The 23,777-nt window shown below is 45.0% G+C and overlaps 1 pseudogene; it reads left to right on the forward strand.

The window, feature by feature from the left end:
- The first annotated feature begins 12,779 nt into the window (after positions 1-12,779).
- On the forward strand, positions 12,780-19,107 carry LOC138847938 (GDNF family receptor alpha-2 pseudogene; annotated as a pseudogene).
- The last annotated feature ends 4,670 nt before the right edge of the window (positions 19,108-23,777 follow it).

The raw sequence follows: 23,777 nt of genomic DNA on the forward strand, positions 1-23,777 counted from the left end.
ACTATTTCTACAGGTTTCTAGCAGACACCAGAAGTAGGAAGAGGAAGGAAGGACCCTCTCCTACATCTTTCAGAGAATACCTGGTCCTTTTGACACTTAGAATGTGCCAAATTACCATTTGTGGAACTTTGTGATAGCAGGGCCAGGGCACTAAAAATAGACATGAGACCATAATGTCACCTTCCTCCAACCTCCTGACCACAGCACAGCAGCCAGAACCTCTGTGTCCAAACATTCCCTACAAGAAAACTGCCTGCCTTCATTAACTTTCTGTCTTCACTGACAAGGCCTGGCCCCAGGAAATCATGCATTAAGGGAATAAATCAATGGATTCCTTCCAGTGCTGTATTCAGATGTTCATAAAAACCAAGGTACATCTACACATGGGAAGCACAGAGGGTGATGGACAGGAGGAAAGATGGCCCATGTAGGGCATTCCAGTGCTCACAGCCACACTGTGTGCTGGGGCAGCCAACTCAACTCCAAATGCCCAGCCTCTGCGACTTGGCAGGTAAAGTCATTTCTGTCACTCAGCTCCACCACTTACCAGTTCCATGACCCTGGACTGCCTCTCTGAGCCTGTTGGATCTTCCCTCCTGCTCAGTGAGAATTTTACATGACTGTGAGATGATATCTTTCCAACCCGTGGGCTGACATCACCTATAGTTATAGAGATGGAAAGATCACAAAAACATAGGGACAACATTTTTGTGGCCACAACTCAAAACAGTTCTAGGTTCACTGATGGCCTTGTTTCCTAGTCTGTCCCATGAGATACAGCCATTCCCTCACATGCACTATCTGAATCTCTCTTGGGGAAGCAGGGTCTTTCATGGGGACACAAACATTATGCAACCATGCCGTTTTCCTAGGACACACCATTGACAGATCTTACTCCACACCAAATAGTGGACCACATCCTTTCCAAACTTCTGACCTACTGCTCCTTTGCTCTTCTTCCCCACAATGTTATATGAATCTGCCTCCATTACTTATAATCCCTCACACTGTTATCAGTGGAGGGGACCAAACAACACATCCTATTCAATATACATGGGAGAACTCATGTCAATGTGAAGTACAGGTTTCTGAGTTTCTCAAACATTTCATCTTGCAGGAATCTTGCTATGGGCTGTCCCCTGCTAGATTAATTGCAATCAGAGGTTTTTTTCTCCAGCCAAATTGCTATCTGTTAGCATCAGCCAGGTATGATTCCTGTTATAAGGCTGGAGCCCATATTATCTTCCCCTATCAGCTCAGACAGGATGTGGCCAGGGATTGTCTGCTCAGGAACATTTTAGGGACTTTTTTGTTTTACTATTCAACAATGTGCATGTCAGCAATTCCCAAAGTATATCTCTTTTCTAGTCAGCTCAGTTACATGCTTGAGATGGTTATCTCTTCTTGCTTAGGTGCCTCATGGAATAACCCTTTCACTTTAATTTTCTGATTTTATGATACAAAAAAAAGGAGAGCTAGGAGTTGAGTTTGACACTTGGGACATGATTCTCATCAAGTCTGCATGTGTAATAAACTGTTTGCCTTTCCTCCTAAAAGTTTCAAGTGTGGCTTAGTTTCTTTGGTGTCTTATCTGTAATATTTGATTTCCTGACCAGGAAGTTGTCTGAGCTGGCCCATTGTGCCATTGGTACAGGGAACAAATGAATTGGAGGTGACCACTGTAGGACAGATGAATAGGCACCATTCCCAAGACTTTTGGATAGAGTCCTCCCTGTGGCAAGGGCTGCTACCTCCCTGATCACTGGTGCCCATTCAGACTCACAGTGATTCAGGGCAATTGTACTTGGAAACACCAGACAGGTGAGAGCAGTCAGGAACCAGGGTCAAAGACAGGCCTGCCCCTATGGGCAGAAGGGGGACTTGATCACTCCACCAGAAATTTGTACATTTCAAGAGTAGTCTGGCCCTCAGAGGGAAGGAATGTCTTGAACTGTGTATGAAAGCTGTGAATGTGTGGGCACTTTCACATGAATTAGTGGTTTGAATCTATTGACCCTCAGTAGAAGGTATAATTTAAGAGTGGGCCTGAAACTGCAATTCTCTGGTGATCCCCATATAGTCAAGGCAGTTGGAGTTACTCTCTAATCCTGCCGTAGCTAATAGGCACCTAAATTCCCACCTTGTCCAAGAAATGATAACAGTGGTTCACCTAGGCCTATAGCACACTTGGTACAGACATGTCTTCTTCTCCCATAGTCTGGAAAAATCCCCAGTACCTACTGCTAGAAGTTTAATTATTTGGGAGGAGTGAAGATTTGAAGAGGCTGACACTGGACTCTCATGTCCTGGGGAAGATCACTGCGATAGGGTTAGCAGAACTCCATGATGCCACTGTTGTCTATGGTTGGCATCTGGGGTAAGATCCCATACTGGCTTCAATATCCCTGCCCTTCTGTGTGCCTATAATAATGAAAGGACTCTGTGTGAGAGCCAGTATTGGGAAGGAACATTCCAGGGAGCATCTCAAGGATTATGCAGACATCTCAATTTCTCTGGTAGAGACAGGCATCTCCTAAAGTTGATGATGGTGAGGGCTGAGTAGGGTATTTCTTTTTGCCTGATGTCATTGTGGGGCTTCAGACACCAGAAAGGGTGAAGTGGAGCCCTCAGTGGGTCAGCTGTTGTGATCTGACTTTCTGAGGGATGCATGGTGGGTGTGACTGGGGAGAGGGCATTAAAGGCATCCCCAGACATGACTTATCAGTGGGTTGTCCTTTGCAGCCACTCTCTATGGCTGTTGGGACCAGGGAGGATGTAGGCACCATAGTAGCCTGGACATGGGTAGCCCTTCCTGGATGTGGAAAAAGACAGTGAGGTTCCTATGGGAAAAACTCCCCTTTAGCCAGAAGTGTTGACATGGATGTGGGTTTGCTTCTGCATCAAGCAGTATTTCCCTGTCCTGAGGTTGATTTCCCACTCCTAATTCCTACCCTGTACCATGTTTGGCTGTCAGGATTGTAATATGTCCTCAGATCACTTTGGCATCCAGAAGAGCTCTATTCTAAATATGTCACAGGTGTTGTGTAGTACCATGGGGCTGGTACCCTAGGTAAGTTGTGGGGTCCCAGCAGATATTGGGTATCTGGGAGTCAGGGGTGAAACAGTGCATTGTTATTTCTCCAAGTCCTGGGATTAGCAAGTACTTCACCTTCAGCAGGGACTGTACATCAAGTCCTGGTGTGGGGCAAGAGCATATGGAGCCAGAACACCAGTCGGAACCATCCACCTCTATTTTGTATTCTCTGGATCTCCTGACATTTTTGCTGGAAAAGGAGACGTGATGATTGCAGCAAAGCTGCCGGCCTTCCTAGAGTGCCCTTGAACTCAGTTTAGGAGTTATGAGGGAATGGAGCAGAAAATATCCAGAAAATTTTAAACATTGGGTCCTTAGATCTGCTGGATGGGTGACCCTAAATGACATAGTTTTGCAACTACAGGTCATCCAGTCTTCATTTTAGAGATGCCCATATTTCCAGTTGTGCTACAGCTATGGGATGGGTCCTGATGATCACCGGACAGGAAGCCAGTGTTCTGGGAAAGGTGGATTTGGTCAAACACCCCTAGAGTCCCACAGGAACTGCTGTTGCTTGAGGACTATGTGTACTCAGAAACCACAAAAACCACAGGTCACTCAGTTCAGCCTCCAAGATGATGTGCTCATGTCAAAGTACACATTCTCTCCCTTGTTTACAGAGTGCTGTCATGTGGCAGCTTCTTCTAACTGAAAGGCAAATAAGGAAGAGGTATGTACCATCCACCCCCTAAGGACAGTTACAGGAGTACCAGAATTGTTCCCATTAGGCTCCATGATTCAACAAGGAGACTGAGGAGGAAAGGGATATGGTGGCCCTTTAAGGATAATCTAGGAGGGGCAGTGAGCACAGGAAGCAAAGGCTAGGCAGGGTCCCTTGATGTCCATAGGGATACTGGCCATGACATCAGGCTGCTCCTTCCAGGCAGAATGCAGCACTGTTGGTAGGAACTGAGAGAGGCTTGTCATGAGGACAGATGGACTGCTCCTGGGTGAGTGAGCTCTGTACTCACAGTAACCACCCATAGGATCTGACCTTGAAACTGATGTGGGGGCTAGAACCAAGAATTGGTCACTGTTGGGAGTGTGCACCCTGGTACCATCTAGGATGGCATTGCCACAACCCTAAAAAGGTTTCCCCTTTTCCACCTGTCTCTCCTATTCACAGACTGCATGCAATACCTCTATTCCCCCATCTAACCCTTGTCTGGCCTGGAAGAAGTGATGGTTACTCTAGTCACACTGAACCTTCTTTTCCTGTGTCCAGTCAGCCCATCAAACATGAGGTCAAGCCCACTGCATGGTTTGAAACACCTCTTCATCCTTGTTTCAAGATGTCCTGCTAAGACAAATTCAGAGAATTCCCAACCTTCTGCCATATCTGGTGCTCTATGGCCATTTTCCCCATCCCTGCCTTTCTTTTTTGTTTTTAAAGATTTATTAATTTATTTGAAAGTCAGAGTTACACAGTGAGAAGGAGAGGCAGAGAGAGAGAGAGAGAGAGAAATCTCCCATCTGCTTGTTCACTCCCCAATTGACTGCAATGGCCAGAACTGTGCTGATGTGAAGCCAAGAGCCAGGAGCTTCTTCCAGGTCTCTCATGTGGGTGCAGGGACCCAAGCAGTTGGGCCATCCTCCCCTGCTTTACCAGGCCACAGCAGAAAGCTGTTTCTGAAATGGAGCAGTTGGGATTCAAACCGGCACCCATCTGGGATGCTGGCACTGCAAGTGGTGGCTTTACCTGCTATGCCACAGCGCTAGCCCACATCCCCCTCTTTCTCTCTTGTCCAAGTAGAAATGAGAGAAAACACTAAAGACCTTATTCCTGCTCAACAGGGTCTACTTCTTCAGTATTGATCTAGGGACAGGTCGCTTTTGGTTGCACATTTGCTCTGCTGTGAATGGCTCTATGAGTCACTGGGTAGTTTCTTAGACATTGAGGTCACAACCTTGACTGATACTTAGGTCCTTTGTCAAGAATTATTTAACCTGACCCTGAAAACCAGTGACTTGCTGGACAGTAATGGCACTAAGCATGTGGTCACTCTCTGTAAAATGCTGCTGACCAAAGCAGGCAACACCAAGAACATTGCAGGGACCTCAGACTGCACCTTCCCCAAATGCAGAAGCAGAAGCGTCAGTTCTGAGTATTTGAGTGTCTGCCCCACATCTAATACTGTCCCTGGCAGCCCTGAGTTGATTTATCAGTCACATGACTTTGGCTTAATGCTGACCATGGTCAATACTGTAATTGCATCTGGGGACAAGTTCCAAAATCTGGGAACCAGTGTTGACTCAAGGGAGATGTTTCTGAAAATGACCCCTCATGACATGATCAAGATCCACAGTTTGGATCATGTTTGCCTCTTCTTCAGGCTTTACCTGCAATGCTCCTTTGTAAATTTGCAGCCAAGAGGGGGATCTGGATGACCAGTGAGGTACCCTTACAGACAAGAGTGGCAGGGAAGCCCCTCCATTTTCATTTTGTGAAGGATTACAGGACATGTGACCATAGGCACAGACATGACTTGGGACCCACCTCTTCTATGCAGCCTGTTTATACTTGACAATGATGCCCATTCAGCTTTCAGGACCCACACTTCCTTGAAGCTGTAAGAGCAGTTTCTCATCATGACACAGCCCAGAAGATCACAGAGAATTGCATCTCAACATGAAGGGGGCCAAGATGGCGGTACAGCAACAGGATGTTCTGAGTCACATAGGGCAAAATAGGTAATAAGGAAAGGGGATACAAGCTGGTGACATAGCCATGAGAATTTAGCACAGAGAAGCCCAGGAATGCAACAGAGACTGGGAAGGTCCATGCTGAGGGAGCAAAAAAGAAAGGCACATTGCAGAGGTGCAGTGGAGGTGTGGTAGAAAAGTCAAATGAAAGGGGCCAGTGCTGTGGCACAGCAGGTTATCACCCTGGCCTGAAGCACCAGCATCCCATATGGGTGCCAGTTTGAGACCTGGCTGCTCCACTTCCAATCCAGCTCTCTGCGATGGCCTGGGAAAGCAGTGGAAGATGCCCCAAGTCCTTGGGTACCTGCACCCATGTGGGAGACCTGGAAGAAGCTCCTGGCTCCTGGCTTTGGATCGGTACAGCTCCAGCCATTGTGGCCAACTGGGGGAGTGAACCAGCAGATGGAAGACCTCTCTCTCTGCCTCTCTTCTCTTAGTGTAACTCTTTCAAATAAATAAATAAATAAATCTTTTATTTAAAAAAGTCAAATGGGGAGACTGATGCCACCCCCCGCCCTGGCAGACCAGGTGAGACATGAGGTCACGAGTCCTCTGAACTGCAGATAGCAGTGTGTGGCGGAATGAGAAGGCCATGCCAAGGTGGCCACTGGCAAGGGAGTGTCAGTTACTCAGGAACAGCTTTGAAACCCACCTGGCAACGGAGCCTGCCTGGCGACAGGCTGTGATTGGTTGGGGCATAGACTGCCCGTTGACTGGATTGGCTGGTCTTGGCTATATAAGATGTAGTTCCAACTGTAATAAATGAGTCTGCGGGCTGCTCACATCAAGCCTGCTTTCTTCCGACTCCTGGGGTCTGTGTGGTGACTCCACTCCTCTTGCCCCCACCATGCTGCTCCTCTCAGAAATGAATCCACTGCAACATTGTTGAGAAATCAATGGCAACAGCAGTGGGTGGGGGAGCCTGATGAGCTGCATTTGAATTTCCAAGCGGGAAGAATAGGGGAACAAGCAGAGAGGTTGAGCACACCCCTGTCCATCTTTGACTCCCTCCTCCCCTCACCAGCCTTGCAGCTGGCTAGAGCAAGCCATATTGTCTGTTTATATCTTTGAATGTAAGCAGGGGCCTAATGTGTTTGCCTTCTGTGCAATGCCTATCAATTTTGGGGGCCACTCTACAAAACCTACCACCTGGGAACAAGGATCACAACATTTCAGAGTAAATTCCACCATGCAAGCTGTATAACAAGGAGAAATCCCAAATATTGAAATTTCGAGCTCATTTTATGCACCAGTGAAAAGAGAGTCCGGCCCCAGTAGCCAGGGCTTAGTGCACCAAGCTCTTGCACCCACCCCCTTCATGATGGAAAGGTCAGCAGGACTCTTGGAATTGGGACTGCGGGCTTCCAATTGCAATGCACAGACACATAGCAGCTGATAGCAGAGGGAAACCTCACCACAAGCACCAAGACACATATTAAAGAGAAAAGCTTCCAGAAATGCCCAAAAACAAAGGAAAAATAGTAATAAGAATAACGAAAACACTATGAGCCGCCACCCCCAAAGACACTACAAATATTATTTTTTAATTTATTTTTATTTTTTTTTACTGGCAGAGTGGACAGTGAGAGAGAGAGAGACAGGGAGAAAGGTCTTCCTTTTACCATTGGTTCACCCTCCAATGGCCGCTGCAGCTGGTGCACTGCAGCTGGCACACCATGCTGATCCGAAGCCAGGAGCCAGGTGCCTCTCCTGGTCTCCCATGCAGCTGCACGGCCCAAGGACTTGGGCCATCCTCCACTGCACTCCTGGGCCACAGCAGAGTTGGCCTGGAAGAGGGGCAACTGGGACAGAATCCGGTGCCCCGACCGGGACTAGAACCTGGTGTGCTGGCACCACAGGCGGAGGATTAGCCTATTGAGCCATGGCGCCGGCCAACACTACAAATCTTAAATAATAGAAGCTGAAGGAGAAGTGATCGAGGATATGTCAGAAATGAAATACAGAAAATTGTCAGATCACTTAAACAATCAGAAACAAATTTGGAGCCAAGACCTTCTTTGGGTCTTCCATGTGCTTTCAGGGGCCCAAAAACTTGCGCCATTCTTTGTTGCTTTTCCAGGTGCATTAGCAGGGAGTTGGACTGGAAACAGAGTAGCTGGGACTCCAACTGGCATCCATATGGAGTCCAGCCCTGTGATCAGTGGTGTTACCTGCTATGCTTCATTGTTAGTACCCTCTAATTATGTTTCATTATTGACATTTTCTTTTCAAGTAAGAACGTACAGATTTTGTCTCATTGGATATTTAAAGAAAAACCCAGTCTCACACTACTGAAGGAGAATTCTATGTCATTACCATGGGGGAGGCAGAGACACAGAGAGCTCAGAGAGAGAAATGGGGAGGGGAGCACTCCCATCCACTGGTTCACACCCAAACTATCAGCACTGGCCAAGACTTGACCAGGTCAAACCCAAGTACCCAGAACTCAATCCAAGTCTCCGATAGGTGGCAGGAAGCTCACGGCTTGAGTCATTATTTCACCAACCCCCCAGTTCTTCTCTAGCAGTAAGTCATAACTGGGAGGCAGAATTTGGTATTAGCTATGAGAACTCTGATGTGAGACATGGAAAGCCTAAACTCTAGGCCAAATGCTTGCTCTTGCTTCCTTCTATTCACTTTTAAAGACTTACTTAATTTTTGAGAGGCACAGATAGAGGTGGGGGGAGGGACAGAGAGAAAATCTTTGATCCACTGGTTCACTCTCCAAATGTCCACAACAGCTGGGGCTTTGCCAGGCCAAATACATGAGCTGAGAAATCCATGCTGGTCTCCCATGTGGGTGGCAGTGTCCCAAATATGTGGACCATCTTCTACTGCCTTCCCAAGCACATTAGCAAGGAGCTGGATCACAAGTGTCACAGATGGGACTTGAAATGGCACTCATAATTAATCAGCATCAATACAACAACTGAATCCACCAAACACATTTGAGGATGCTTTATCATCATAGAAATGATGTGTGTACTGTTTTCTGCTCCCCATTCACTTCCAGGTTCATCCTCCTGTGCTCTGCTGAAAGTCTAATAATTTCAAACCTGGAGAAAGGGTAAAACCTTAAAAGAATCAATTTATTCAAAGAAAAACCCTTCTTGGTAAGTATGTTTTACTTAATTCATAGTAGTTTGAATAAAAAGGCTAACCAGAAATATCCTGTACAACATGAAACTGCTTTAAAATATCTTCAGAGACCAAGCAAAACATGAATCAGATATTCTGTATATTCCTTTTACTCTTACTAGGTACAGATTCTAATGTGACAATGTCCAAGCACAAATAATTACAGAGTGAGAACCGCCTAAGAAACTACCTAGCCTAGGCTTTTCACTCAGGCAAGAATGTCAACCCACAACCCTGAAAAGTTGACAACAAATTCCAGGGATTAATTGCTTCTATTTCATCTTAAGTCAATCCAATATTGTATTTTTCATCATGGTCACTCTCATATGTCATAAGAGGGTACATCAAAAAGTCTATGGATAAATTGAATAAAGGGGCAAGTATTATGGTGTAAAGGCTAAGCCGCCTCTTAGGAAAACCACATCCCATATCAGATGCCTGGGATTGAGTCCTGCCACAATTCCAATCATTCTTCTCACTAATGCACATCCTGGGAGGCAGTAGAGAGATGAAGGTCAAGTACTTGTGTTCTAGCCATCCATGTATTGGCTTCTGGCTTTGGCATGCTTGAGCCCTAGCTGTTGTAGGCATTCATCAAGTGAATAAGAGACTAGATCTGACTTTACATTTCAAATAAATAAAAACAAAAATGGATTTTAACACATTAAATGTTGATTATGTGTAGAGTTAACATCACATAATAAAATGTTTATTAAAACATTAATTTTGCAGCCAAAAATTTTGAAATCCATGTATGGTTTCTCCTAATATACAAATTTTTTTAGGATTTATTTTTATTTATTTGAAGGACAGAGTATGGAGAAAGGCAGAGTCAGAGAGAGAGTTCTTCCATCTGCTGGTTCACTCCCCAAATGGCTGCAATGACTGCAGCTGAGCCAATCAAAAGTCAGGGGCCAGGAGCTTCTTCTGGGTATCCCATGCGAGTTCAGGGGCCCAAGCACTTGGGCCAACTTCTACTGCTTTCCCAGGTCATAGTAGAGAGTTGGATCAGAAGTGGAGCAGCTGGGTCTTGAAACAGTGCCCATATGCGATGTCAGCACTTCAGGCAGGGGCCTTAACCCACTGCACCACAGTGCCAGTCCCCTCCTAATACACACTTTCCTTGAACTTTTTTTATTTATTTTTTTTATTTTTTGACAGGCAGAGTGGACATTGAGAGAGAGAGACAGAGAGAAAGGTCTTCCTTTGCCATTGGTTCACCCTCCAATGGCCGCTGCGGCCAGCACACTGTGGCCGGCGCACCGCACTGATCTGATGGCAGGAGCCAGGTACTTCTCCTGGTCTCCCATGGGGTGCAGGGCCCAAGGGCTTGGGCCATCCTCCACTGTACTCCCTGGCCACAGCAGAGAGCTGGCCTGGAAGAGGGGCAACCGGGACAGAATCCAGCACCCTGACCAGGACTAGAACCCGGTGTTCTGGCACCGCAAGGCGTAGGATTGGCCTAGTGAGCTGCGATGCCGGCTTCCCTTGAAGTTTTTGAAGACCATTCATAGTCACGGATTTAAAATTTTTGTACCAAAGTAAACATTTAGATTTTATTTTTCCAAAAACTTTCTGACATACCTTCTTACCTCATATCTACTGAATATGTGGGTACTTACACTGATATTTAACAATAATCTACAGAACTTTTTCATCATGTGTTATTGTTAAATCAAGCCAGAGACCTGCAAAGCTTTCATTTGGCTGCTTCTACTTCTCTTTCAGGTTATATGCTCACACATGCTCTCCAGGAACATTAGGGAGACATTTTGGTTCTAGAATGGGAAGATAGGAATGACGAAAGAACCAAAATCCTAGGTAGACAGAAATTTGTAAAAGATGCCAAGGAATATAAAATGGATAAAAAGGAAATGCAGAGCTAGAGAAGTGATACAGGTAGAGGGGATAAGAAGATCCACAGTGAAGATCCTGACAAGGTCTTAGAACAGAGTGGACCATCAGGGAAGCCAATTCAGATGACAAGTACTCAGTACACATAACAGATTTCAATTAAGTGGTCTCAGAAGTGTGAGAGCTCCGGATCACAGGGCCCAGGGAATGACTGTGGATGACTCAAATCAAGGGAAGAGAAATCTCCCTGGGGGAGAGATTGGCAAGTCAGTCAAGGTCATGAGTGGACCATTTACATTGAACCCTGTAGTAACCCTAAGGATAAAATTGTGGCAGGAGCTAGAGTACAAATGAAAACACCAATCAGATGTCATTTTTCTGTAACGACATTATTTATTTACTTACAAGGAAAGATAACAGAGAAGGGAGACTGAGAGAGATCTTCCAGTCCTGTGGTTCATTACCCAAATGGGCACAAAAACCAGGGCTGAGCCCAGCTGAAGCCAGGAGCCAGGAACTCCATCCAGGTCTCCTTTGTGGGTGACAGGAGCCCAATCACATGGGCCAAATTCTGCTGCTTTCTCAGGTACATTACAGGGAGCTGGATCAGACATGGAGCCGAGAGGACTCGAACCTGTATCCACACCAGCATCACAGGTGGAGATTTAACCCAACGCACCTCAGCACCACCCCAGAAATCAACAGGATATGTTTTCCCACAATCTTTCTATTCACTCATTCTCTCCTGTTTCTCAATCTGGACAGCTCTTTATATTTATTCCTGTCTAAAATATAAAATTTAAGTAAAATGTAAAATTTTAATAAATATGATTAAATTTAAGTTCTTTGCAAATCAAAAATAGCTAATTATAAATTTGTGTACACCTCAGCACTTTTGATAATACTAAAAGTCCTTATTGAATAAGGAAATTCTTATTACCCATGCATGTCATGTAGCAGGCATAACTAGTCAACGTGGGAAAGACAACAAACTAAAAAAAAAAAAAAAAAAAATAAGACGTCAAAGCCTAGAATCGGACAAACTTCAGCTACAATGGAAAACTACTCGAGTCTCACGGAAACCTGCTTGCTACAATCTGAACACCTGAACTGTTTTCCTGTGTTCATGTCGGAATGCTTCTGTTCTTCCTGTCGGCGGGCACGCAGGCCAGAGAGCAAAGATATTGACGCACATACACCTGCTTGGCCGACAAGGCGCCGGGAGCGACCGGGAGACAGTGCACTGGGTCCAAGATGCCCGAGGTGCCAGTCCTAGCCCCACCGTGCCCACGCAGAGTATGAGGCGCATGCGCACAACTGGGGCCGCGGCTCCACTCTGCGCATGTGCGCTCACACACTCCTCGAGGGCTGGCGCACTGCCCCTGCTCCGCCACGCGTCACAGTGCCCGAGTTTTTCTCTTCTCAGGGATTGGCTGCGGCCCGAGCTGACCCGCCCTTTGCCGCCAGGGCTCTCGTGGGCCCAGCGAGACGTCGCCTGACACTGGGCGTCGCTGCAGACCGCAGAGAGGGCACCCTCAGTCCTAGACCGGCAGCTGCTCCCCGGAGCCTGGTGCCGTCATCGGCTCTGCGGCGCTGGAGTGAGAAGATGGCGCCCCAAGGCCGACCCCAGATGCTCCTTGGCTTCCCGCGGCCGGGGTCTGCTCCTCGGTGCAAGGCCGGAGAGCTGGGCTGGGCTGGGGGCGGCGGGCGCAGCTGCTGCTGTGTCCACCTTGGGGTCCACACCAGGGTGTGGATTTGGGGTCAGCTCACGCGGACTTCTCAGGTGTCCACACTCGCCCTGACTGAGGGAATGATTTCAGCTCGAGGCTGGGGGAACCCTGTGCCTAAAAGCTAGCAGTAGAGTGGACAGTTGGCTTGGCAGTTACGTGGATGGTTGACACGTCTGCATCTCGTATCCAAATGCCACAGTGTTTATAGGGGTCAAGAGTAGGTCCAGGCTGCTGGCCTCCAGACAGGCCGCACACCAGAGATGAGAGTCAGAGAAGGGAAACAGGTTTCTCGAAGGAGCCAGGATTCTTGGACAGGGCCTGTTTGGGATCCCAGGGGTCTGCTTTTCCTCGGAGAATGCTGCGTCTCCCTGCGACAGCTCTCATCGCTGGTGAACTGGCTGCTCAGGGGTGAGCAGCCGGGCAGTGTTTTGACTGGTAACGGGTGGCAGCCAGCGTGGGGGTCTGGGCCTCACATGTGAGTGGAGAAGCTGAGCACTGCTTGTGTCCTGCAGGCGGCTCTCGGTGAGCTGACGTCATGGCTGGGATTTCAGGGCTATCCCCGAAGCTGCGGAGTCCGTTTCTGTGGATGCCTTCCCTTCTGTCTTCACTGTGACAGTGGTTGCCTCTGAGTATTTTGTTGGGACAAAGTCCCAGGGATCCAAGACTGGGTAAGTTGAACTCGTTGGACACTGGGAACCCTATTTCTCTGCCATTTATTTAGGCTTCCTGCAAGTTGGACCTCATGCTGGTCATTTGTTCCAGTTCCGGTTGGTGTGAGACAAGAATCTAAGATTCTAGTGCCAGTCCCTCAGCAAGGAGGATTTGCCTTGGGTGAGTACATTGAGAATTAATCTTTGGTAAAATATGGAAACTCAAATTCCATCCAAAAGCCTTCTGAGCCCTATCCCAGCTGATTTGGGCAGCCTATAATTATTCATCTATGAGAACAAAATTGGAAATACTGCATGGCCTTATGTATGTATTAGATTCCAAAGAATGAGGTCCATGACTCCCTTGTTCCCCTAAAGCCAGTTGGAGCTTCCCACGGAAGCCCCTGGTGCAGCTGCCAGTGAGGAAGAAGACTCGTAAGAGTAATGCCTTAGAAAGCATCTCTTTATTGGGGTATCAATTAATGCCTCTGAAATTCAGGTAGCTTTCATTGTGTGAGAAAATGTTCAACACACATTTGCTGGGATTAGAGTTGTTTTGAGACATAAATGTTCAAATTATATTTTTTCTTCTGCATGTTCCAGCTGAGATGTTGTGATAGTTAAAACTACTTCTTATGTTATCCACAAAAACTGTTTAATTAAAGGAACTAAAAGCAAGAAAAAATACTAATTGGTCAATGTTATTAAGGAAAGAAAGGAAAAGGTTTTTTTTATACCTGTTAGAAAACTGCTTGATATTTTTCCTGTGATATATGTGTAAAATTGTACACATGTTGTATTTCGTGTCTACTTATTAAAAGTCACTTAAGAGTTATATTTTAATTGGCTTATGGGTATTAAGCACTCAATCTAGAACTATTAACTTATGCTATATACTTTTTAGTTCAAGGGACTTCTATAACTTTTTGATAAATAGCTCCAATAAAATAAATATGTCTTTGTTTATTAACATGTATTTGTGCCTGTGTTTTCCTGCCAATCAGGATCTTATTTATGTCAGTTAAATGTTTAAGATCCTAAAAGTATAAATGTAACCTAACATCGTGTCAAAATAAAATAGCATTCTGTGTTTCAGGGATTACAGTTTAACTAGACTATGCTTGCCTGCTGTTTCAGTTTTCATAACTAAATATAATTGTTAAATGTGAACTAGGTGAATGTAAATATGATAAATATTTTGATATCAATTTAGTGGCTTGGCTTCTTAAATCTATAATAACAGTATTTTTGGGTCTGTTAAAAGTATGCTTGTATAAATTATTAGTATACAGCATGTGAAGGAGTTATCTGTAGCCCCATTTTTATAGCAGCTCAATTCATAATAGCTAAAATATGAAATCAACCAAAATATCCATCAACTTAGGACTAGATAAAGAAATTGTAGCATACATACGTGATGAAACACTACTGAGCCATAAAAAGGAATGAAATCCTTTCACAACAAAAATGGATTCAAATTGAGACTATTAGGCTTAGTGAAATACGCCAAATGTTATATGATTTCCTAGATTTTTGTAAATATACAGCATAAAAATGTAACATATATTAATGAAATTTACATTTTTGGATTTGATGATTGTTTATATTCCTTATGTATACACCTGAGGAACAGTGCTTTTTCTAGTTACTACTTGTTGAATTCTTTATTTAGTGGAAGGGTCAGCTTTTGATTATAAAGTAAATTGGAAGTATGTCATTGCAGAAACTCAAAGACAAAGAAAGAAAGAAGAGGGAGGGTAGGAGCAAAAGAGGTTACAAGGATAATTTGGAAATATCATTATTTTTAAAAAAACTGTACATAAGAGATACATGAAATTTGTTCCTTTTATATAAATTTTAAAAATTTATGAAAAGTATTCATATATGACAATTCAAGACTACTTCAAAATAACTAAGAGCAAAATTTCTATTTTTTAATTTTTTTAATTTATTTTTTGACAGGCAGAGTGGACAGTGAGAGAGAGAGACAGAGAGAAAGGTCTTCCTTTTGCTGTTGGTTCACCCTCCAATGGCTGCCGCGGCCGGTGTGCTGCGGCCAGTGCACCGTGCTGATCCGATGGCAGGAGCCAGGTACTTATCCTGGTCTCCCATGGGGTGCAGGGCCCAAGGGCTTGGGCCATCCTCCACTGTACTCCCTGGCCACAGCAGAGAGCTGGCCTGGAAGAGGGGCAACCAGGACAGAATCCGGTGCCCTGACCAGGACTAGAACCCAGTGTGCTGGCGCCGCAAGGTGGAGGATTAGCCTAGTGAGCTGCGGCGCCGGCCAAAATTTCTATATGTAAGAACAAGCAGGAAAAGGAAAAAAGTAAAATCAAAAATAAATTTAAAAAACAAAAAAAATTTAAAAGGAAAAAGAAAAATATATAAAATAGAATGAAACAGCTATATGTACTTTTATTAAAAACTTTTGCTCTTGTTTTTTTTTTTTAAAGATTTATTTATTTATTTTAAAGTCAGAGTTACACAGAGAGAGAAGAGACAGAGAGAGAGTGAGGTCTTCCATCCAATGATTCACTCCCCAAATGGCCACAACAGCCAGAACTGTGCCAATCCTAAGCCAGGAGCCAGAAGCTTATTCCTGGTCTCCACATGGGTGCAGGGGCCCAAGGACATAGGCCAGCCTCCACTGCTTTCTCATGCCAAAGCAGAGAGCTGGATTGGAAGTGAAGCAGCAGGGTCTTGAACTGGCACCCATATGGCCAGGGCATTAACCCACAGTGCCACAGCGCCACAGCACTGGCCCCAACTCTTAGATATTTTTTAAGGGAATGTTTCAAATTAAATGTAAAAATATAAAATAGAAAATTAGGTAGGTAATTTTAAAAATATTTTTAAAAATTAAACATAAAAATGTGTTTTTGATATGTAAAGCTATAGAATAAAAGAGATATATTTTGACTAACAATCATAATTATCCTACAAATTAAAATATATTAAGAGTTTGTAAAAAAAAACTAAATCTTTTGAGAGATTTGTTGACAGAAGTTAAATAAAAATGATTTATGTCTTTCAAAACTTAAGCTTTAGTATCAGAAGTACACTGACATAAAACTAAAACTTAGTCCCCTCTATAGAAGCAACAAGGTTTTCTTAACATATTGTTAGTAATAAGGTTATCATGACAGAGTAGGCAATGCCACTGCCTATGATGCTGGCATCCTATATAGGTGCCAGTTCAAGTCCCAGCTGCTTGAGTTCTGATCCAGTTCCCTGCTAATGGCCTGGGGAAACAGCAGAAGATGACCTAAGTGCCTGGGCCTTGCCATCCATGTAGGAGACCTGGAGGGAGCTCCTGGCTGTGGCTTCAGCCTGGGTTAATCCTGGCAGTTGCAGATATCTGGGGAGTCAATATCTGCAGATGGAAGATCTCTCTCCCTCTCCCTTTCTCCCTCTTTCCCTCTCTCCCTCTCTCCCTCTCTCTGTAAATCTACCTTTCAAATAAATACATATATCTTTTAAAAAACATGTTAGCTGATGATTTTAAGAAGTCTTGATCTTTAATTTTTTAAGAATTATTAATTTATTTGAAAGGCAGAGGTACAGAGAAGCAGAGGCAGAGAGAGAGAGAGACACCTTCCATCTAGTGATTCACTCCCCAGGTGGCTGCAATATGATATAACAATATGATAATTTGTGGGTTATCAGAACTAAAGTAAGATTTAAAAATATACCACCTGGAATGTGAAAATGAATATACTGGACAAGATTTTAAAAACTGGGTACTTAAAATTGTTAACAAAATAGAAATTGTCATTTTGTTGATGATATCATATTGTTGTAATTGGCTGTCCCTAGGATACTGATGATTCACACAAGTGATAACAGTAAATTAAAACAAAATAGAACAAAATAAAGGCAGCTGCTGCCACGGGGCGGGGTGGGGACCGGGAGGAGGAGGAGGGTGCAGAGGCTCGGGTGGGTGGGTTTGCGCCCCAGCAGGACTGGTGGGGGGGAGCCAGTGAGTTTCCTGCCCAGGCACCAGGGAGAAAGCCAAAAAAAAAAAAAAAAAAAAAAAAAAACCCAAAAAACAAAAAACCTGTGGGATTTATTTAACGTGATCTTGGCAAATGCCTTCTGCCTCTTCTTAGCCAAGACCCTCCGCTCTTCGGCCAGCCCTTCCTCCCTGCAGGGCCCGAGCTCCACCGCTGGTGCCCTGGTGACTGTGTCCAGGCGACTGAGCTGTGCGGAGCGGAATCCGACTGCAGCTCCAGCTACCGCACACTGTGGCAGTGCCTGGCGGGCCGCGACCGCAACCCCGGGCTGGCCCACAAGGAGTGCCAGGCGGCCCCGGAGGCGCTGCAGGAGAGCCCACTGTGAGACGGCCGCTGCAAGTGGGGCATGAAGGAGCTGCAGTGCCTGCAGATCTACCTGAGCCTCCACCCGGGGCTGACCGAGGGGGAGGAGTTTTAGGAGGCCTCTCCCTGCCAGCCAGTCACCTCCCACCTCTCAGACGTCTTCAGGCTTGCCTCCTCTTCTCAGGGACAGGGGCAGACCCGGCGGTCAGTGCCAAGAGCAACCAGGCCAGCAACCTGAACGGCAACTGCAAGAAGCTGCGCTCCTCCTACATCTCCATCCTCAACCCAGGAGCTCGTACACGGAGCTCTGCAGCTGTTGCCAGTGCCACAAGGCCCTGTGCCTGTTCTTCAACTGCATGCCCAGCAAGTACACCTACCACATGCTCCTCTGCTCCTGCCGAGACCAGGCGTGCGCGAGCGCCGCCACCAGACCATGCTGCCCAGCTGCTCCTACGAGGACAAGGAGCGCCTACCTGCCTGGACCTGCGTGCCCTGAGCCGCACCGACCACCTGTGCCAGTCCAGGCTGGCCAACTTCCACACCAACTGTCGAGCCTGCTACCGGACACTCACCTGCTGCCCAGGGGACAGTTAACAAGTATGTCTGGGCTCCTACGCGGGCATGGTTGGCTAAGACATGACACCCCACTACATGGACTCCAGCCCCACTGGTGTGGTGCAGCTGCCGCAGCGGGGGAACACAGAGGAGGACTGTGAGAGGTTCCTGAGGGACTTCACTGAGAACCTGCACCTCTGGAACGCCATCCAGGCCTTCAGCAATGGCACAGATGTGAGCATGTCCCCAAAGGGCCCCCTTTCCTGGCCACGTAGGCCCTCGGGTGGAGAAGATGCCTTCTCTGCCGGATGACCTGGGTGACAGCACTGGCCTGGGCACGAGTGCCATGACCACCTGCCCTTCTGTCCAGGAGCAGGGGCTGAAGGTCTACAGCTCCAGAGTTGAGCCTGTGCTTCACGGAGCTGATGACAGACATCATCCCAGGAAGCAGCAAGGTGATTAAACCCAACTCAGGCTTCAGCCGAGCCAGGCCATCAGATGCCTTGACCACGCTCCCCCTCCTCATGCTCACCTGGGCCTTGTAGACCCCACCCTGGGGAACTGTGTCCACAAGGCTTCTGGAAGTGCCTCTGACAAGAACTCCTGCCTGACACAGCAGACACAGAAACACACGAGACAACCACACACACCTTGCAAACAAAACAAAACAAAATAAGACAAAAGCGAGTCTTGTCTCTGAGCCTGTCTCCTCCCAGGTTTCTTCTCTGGAGAAGTTTTTCTAAGCTGGACAGACAAGCAGGGGGGCAGCCTCCATCCTCGGCTGGAGTTTTCTTCTCTGGACCCCTTTGAAGCAAGAGACCAAGACCCCTGCTGCCAGGGGGACTGTGACTGTGCCTGCTGCAGGCTGAGGCAGGGCAGCCCATGCTGGACACCTGCCAGGGGCAGCGGGCACTGGGAACCTGTGGGTCCCATCTGCCCCTCCTCTTAGCTGCAGGAGTGTTGACTGCTTCTGTGCCCTCAGCAGGCCGGTGGGCCAGAGTCTGGCATGGGTGGGGGACCCCTACAAAAGGGGTGATGTACCCTGAGCTCCCTGGGAGGCATGGATGGCAGAGAGCCCAGCCCAGCCCGCCTGGGGCACCAGCTCCAGGGTGGAGGTGGGGGCTTCTGTCTCCTTGGTGGCAAGAGTTTTAGGGTCAGAGAGAAATGAGGCTTTGTTGGTGCTGGATGGGTGGGTGTGGTCTCACTGGAGAGGGGCAGCAGGATCCGGCGGTGGGCGCATGTCTCCAGCAGTTGTCTGCATGCCCCTCTCCATCCCTGAGACCTAAGTCAGCTGTACATACAGTCTTTCCAAATGTGTGTATATGCACATCACATCCGTGTGTCCTGTGGTTCCCTGTTTTTTTCCTTTTTTTAAGAAATGGACCTATCGAAATAATACCCCTTCCACTCCTCCCTCCCAAGATGAATGAAAAGGTGTTATTCTAAAGTTTACTTTTTTTTTTAATTTTATTTATTTATTATTTTTTTGACAGGCAGAGTGGACAGTGAGAGAGAGAGACAGAGAGAAAGGTCTTCCTTTTGCCGTTGGTTCACCCTCCAATGGCCGCCGCGGCCGGCACGCTGCGGCCGGCGCACCGCGCTGATCCGATGGCAGGAGCCAGGAGCCAGGTGTTTTTCCTGGTCTCCCATGGGGTGCAGGGCCCAAGCACCTGGGCCATCCTCCACTGCACTCCCTGGCCACAGCAGAGGGCTGGCCTGGAAGAGGGGCAACCGGGACAGAATCCGGCGCCCCGACCTGGACTAGAACCCGGTGTGCCAGCACCGCTAGGCGGAGGATTAGCCTAGTGAGCCATGGCGCCGGCCCTAAAGTTTACTTTTAATAACATTGTCTACAATGGGAACAGACAGCCCCTGGCCACTCCACTCCCTCTGTGTGCCTGGCTGCTGTCAGCCCAGCTGGGGCTGGGGCTGGGGCCCCTGGTCTGCATTCGTGGTTAATTAAGCAAAAGGCGCCAATAAAAAAAAGAATACATGTGTTACAATTATATGCTAATTACTGTAATTAGTGCAGGAGCAATGGTAGAGTAAGAGCCAATAAAAGCAATTTGCTACACAATGTTCCGTTACAATTAGATAATTACAAAAAGCTAAAAAAGTTAAATCAAGTAAACATCAGGGCAGTTACCAGGATACTATCTGCGGTATTCTCTTGTGTTGACTGATGCTACCAAAAATCTCAGTACTAGTGATAAATTCGGAGTTCCCTAAAACCACAAAATAGTTTAAAAATGTGTGATTCTCATAGCATGAACAAATACTTTGGTGATAAACCATTCAGAAATACTGTGTACATGAAGGATTCCAAGACAACTTAGACATTTTTCAGAGGGCTAATAATCTTACAATGAGAAAGCCAATGCAGCTGTCTATGGGCTCTTGATGCTAGATCAAGATACACTAAGAAAATGACATTATAGAAATTATATGTAGGTAATATCTTTGAATTCAAAGACAAAAATGGATGGGTGTAATTTTTATAATAAAATGATGTTGTGATAACCATGAGTGAATAAAGTATTTTGGCAGAAACAATGAATGCCTAGAAATATGATCAAAATCATATAAAAAATTGCAGAAACTAAAATCCAGAACAGGTCTTGACCTTTCCAGAGTGATCTTAAAGGAACAAGAGCACTATTAAATTTCAACATCAATAGGAAAGTAATCCCATAAAAAATCCAAAAAGGGTGAAAAGCATCCTTGAAACAAAGAGTACTCTGGCCTAGATGTCTCTGAGAAGTTTTGAAGATAGAAATTGCTTGTTCCAGAATTTGGAGTGAATTGACAGCACAATGAAAAAGCTAACAAACATGGTCACATGCTCAGGGTGCTAGCACTGGTATGCACTATGATTTGATGATATAATTGGGAAATATTCAGAAACTCAAATACAGGGCCAGTGCCACAGCTCACTAGACTAATTCTCCACCTGCAGCGCCAGCACCCCACGTTCTAGTCCTGGTTGGGGCACTGGATTCTGTCCTGGTTGTTCCTCTTCCAGTCCAACTCTCTGCTGTGGCCTGGGAGTGCAGTGGAGGATGGCCCAGGTCCTTGGGCCCTGCACCCGCATGGGAGACCAGGAGGAAGCACCTGGCTCCTGGCTTTGGATCGGCACAGCGGACCAACCTTAGTGGTTACTTGGGGGTTGAACCAAAGGAAAAAGGAAGACCTTTCTTTCTGTCTCTCCCCCGATCTCTCTCACTGTCTAACCCTGCCTGTAAAAAAAAATAAATAAAAAATAAACTCAAATACAAAGTAAAGCTTAAAAACCTTTTACTTATTAGATATAAATTACATTGTGGTTACTGAGGGTAGAAATGCTATTTTGTAGGGGTAATAATAAAGTGATAAACACATAAAAGAGAATTTATTAAAAAATAGTTCATTCAATTACCTTTAAAGTGGAAAATAATGGGGAAAAGTGAATGGAAATAAAACAAAGGTCTTGGAAATTACCCAGAGCTTCATAGAAAACAATATTCATATTTACAGCTACACTTTGAGCATTCTACATGGCAGTTTAATTTATAATTCTCTAGAATTTCAGCCAAACTAAAATAATATAACCTCTGGGAACTAAGAAATATTGAATGGGTCAAGATGACTCTAAGAATCTGGGGACATGAAATAGTTGCAAAGACACTTTAGATTATTTCCATCAAGTCCATGTCACAAAGATAAAGCCCCCCAATAAGTCCTGGGATTAATAATAGCATTTCTCATTCACAATCAGATACTAATGATAAAAATAGGTCACACAAGTGCATTAAAAACAATGATAAATAAAATAATGCATATTTAATAATATATAGGTTAAATAATAGTATGATCAGCAGATATAAAGATCCTTGTGGATTAAGAGTCTCAAATTATTTTACTCCCAGAAAATTTTTAAAATCATAGATTTTTGAAAATTTAAGTTTTCATGAAATTGATTAAGCCACAATAAAAGTTTACCATGGTTATCTATGGTTCTATGTACTAGGATTGACTTATACTACACATCATTGATGTATACATATTATAGAAATAAAAGTGACCTTTCTACTTTTTACTTGTTAAACCTTATGATAGTGGTGCATTATACTTGTAATTATACAGTAAATTGAAAGTATTTTATTGCAAAAGTTAAAGAAAAAAGGAAAAGAAAGTGAGAGGATTAAGGGAGGGAGGGTGAAGTATGGTGGTCTTCTTAGAACCGTATCTATGAAATACATTAGATCTATTTTTAAGGGTTTATTTATTTATTTGAAAGTCAGAGTTACACAGAGAGAGGAGAGGCAGAGAGAGAGAGATAGAGAGAGAGAGAGATAGATAGATAGATAGATAGATAGAGAGGTCTCCCATCTGATGGTTCACTCCCCAGTTGGCCACAACTGCCAGAGTTGTGCCGATCTGAAACCAGGAGCCAGGAGCTTCCTCTGGGTCTCCCATGTGGGTGCAGGGGCCCAAGGACTTGCACTCTCTTCTACTGCTTTCCCAGGCCATAGCAGAGAGCCAGATAAAAGTGGAGCAGCTGGGTCTCGAACCAGCACCCACATGGGATGCCAGCGCTTCAGGCCAGGAAGTTAACCCGCTGCGCCACAACATCAGTCCCTGAAATCTATTTTCTAATATTAATAAAACATAAAAAATTAAAAAGGAATATGCATGTGAGTATATAACCTATATTCTGATGATGGGAAATAGCAGTAAGCAACAATGTAGCAGCAATAATAGCAAGACAAACACAAGAGAATTGGGTGAAGCAATATGTATTAGATATACACAAAACTTGAGAAATAACAGAAAAAAGTCAACAATAAGTAAGAAAATACCATGTCAGTTACCAGAAAAGAGTCAAAAGTTTATCACCATGAAAGGGAGAATGATAATATGTGCCCATATATATATATGTGTATACACACACACACACATGTGGAGAATCATTACCCTTGACTAGGGTGGCTCTGAGGCACTGTGAATCTGAAGGTTTCCAGGATAGCTTATAAAATGTTGGAGCTGATGATGACCTCACAATAAAAATTTATGTTGTCATGACTACAGGTTCACAGGGCTGGAACTGGTCTAGATTAGAATATTTTGAAGAAAAGTGAGCTCAGTGATTTTGAAGATCAAACAAAATCTTACATTTCTACACTGAAATTGTATTTCAGTTTACATGAATGTCCATAAGGCTAAAATGCAATCTCCTCCTAATGAGGGAGATGAAATCAGCCATAGATTGTGCTCAGATACTATGAACATATTTGATTGGACACCTTCCTAATTTATAGAACTGATGGCCTAAAACTGATAAAGAAAACTAAGGTAGCCTGAAGCCTCTGTGCAAAGACTGACATAAATTAGTTTATTGACAATTTACTCAGGTAGTAGTAACAAATTCAAATATAATATGAAAAACAGACAAATGTGTAATTTCAACACACATTGTATTTTGATAATTGTGTTTATCAATGAAAATTTCAGTAGAAGCAGAAATAGGATCACAAAGAGATGTAATGGATATAGATAAATAGTTTTTAAACACCTTTAAAAATACAGAAAATTTGCAGTCTCTTAAGTCACTGAAATGCTGAGCAGTTTAATTCAATAATATTTTGAAAATTTTATTAGTATAAATGGATTTTTCATGTATTTCATAGCTACAAATCTGATGATAACCATATATTCCTTCCCCCTCCCTCCATCCATTCACTTCCTTCTTTGTTTTCTT

This window comes from Oryctolagus cuniculus, chromosome 17 (assembly GCF_051225735.1).
Source record: "Oryctolagus cuniculus isolate XC-2025 breed Fujian yellow rabbit chromosome 17, ASM5122573v1, whole genome shotgun sequence".
Lineage (NCBI taxonomy): Eukaryota > Metazoa > Chordata > Mammalia > Lagomorpha > Leporidae > Oryctolagus > Oryctolagus cuniculus.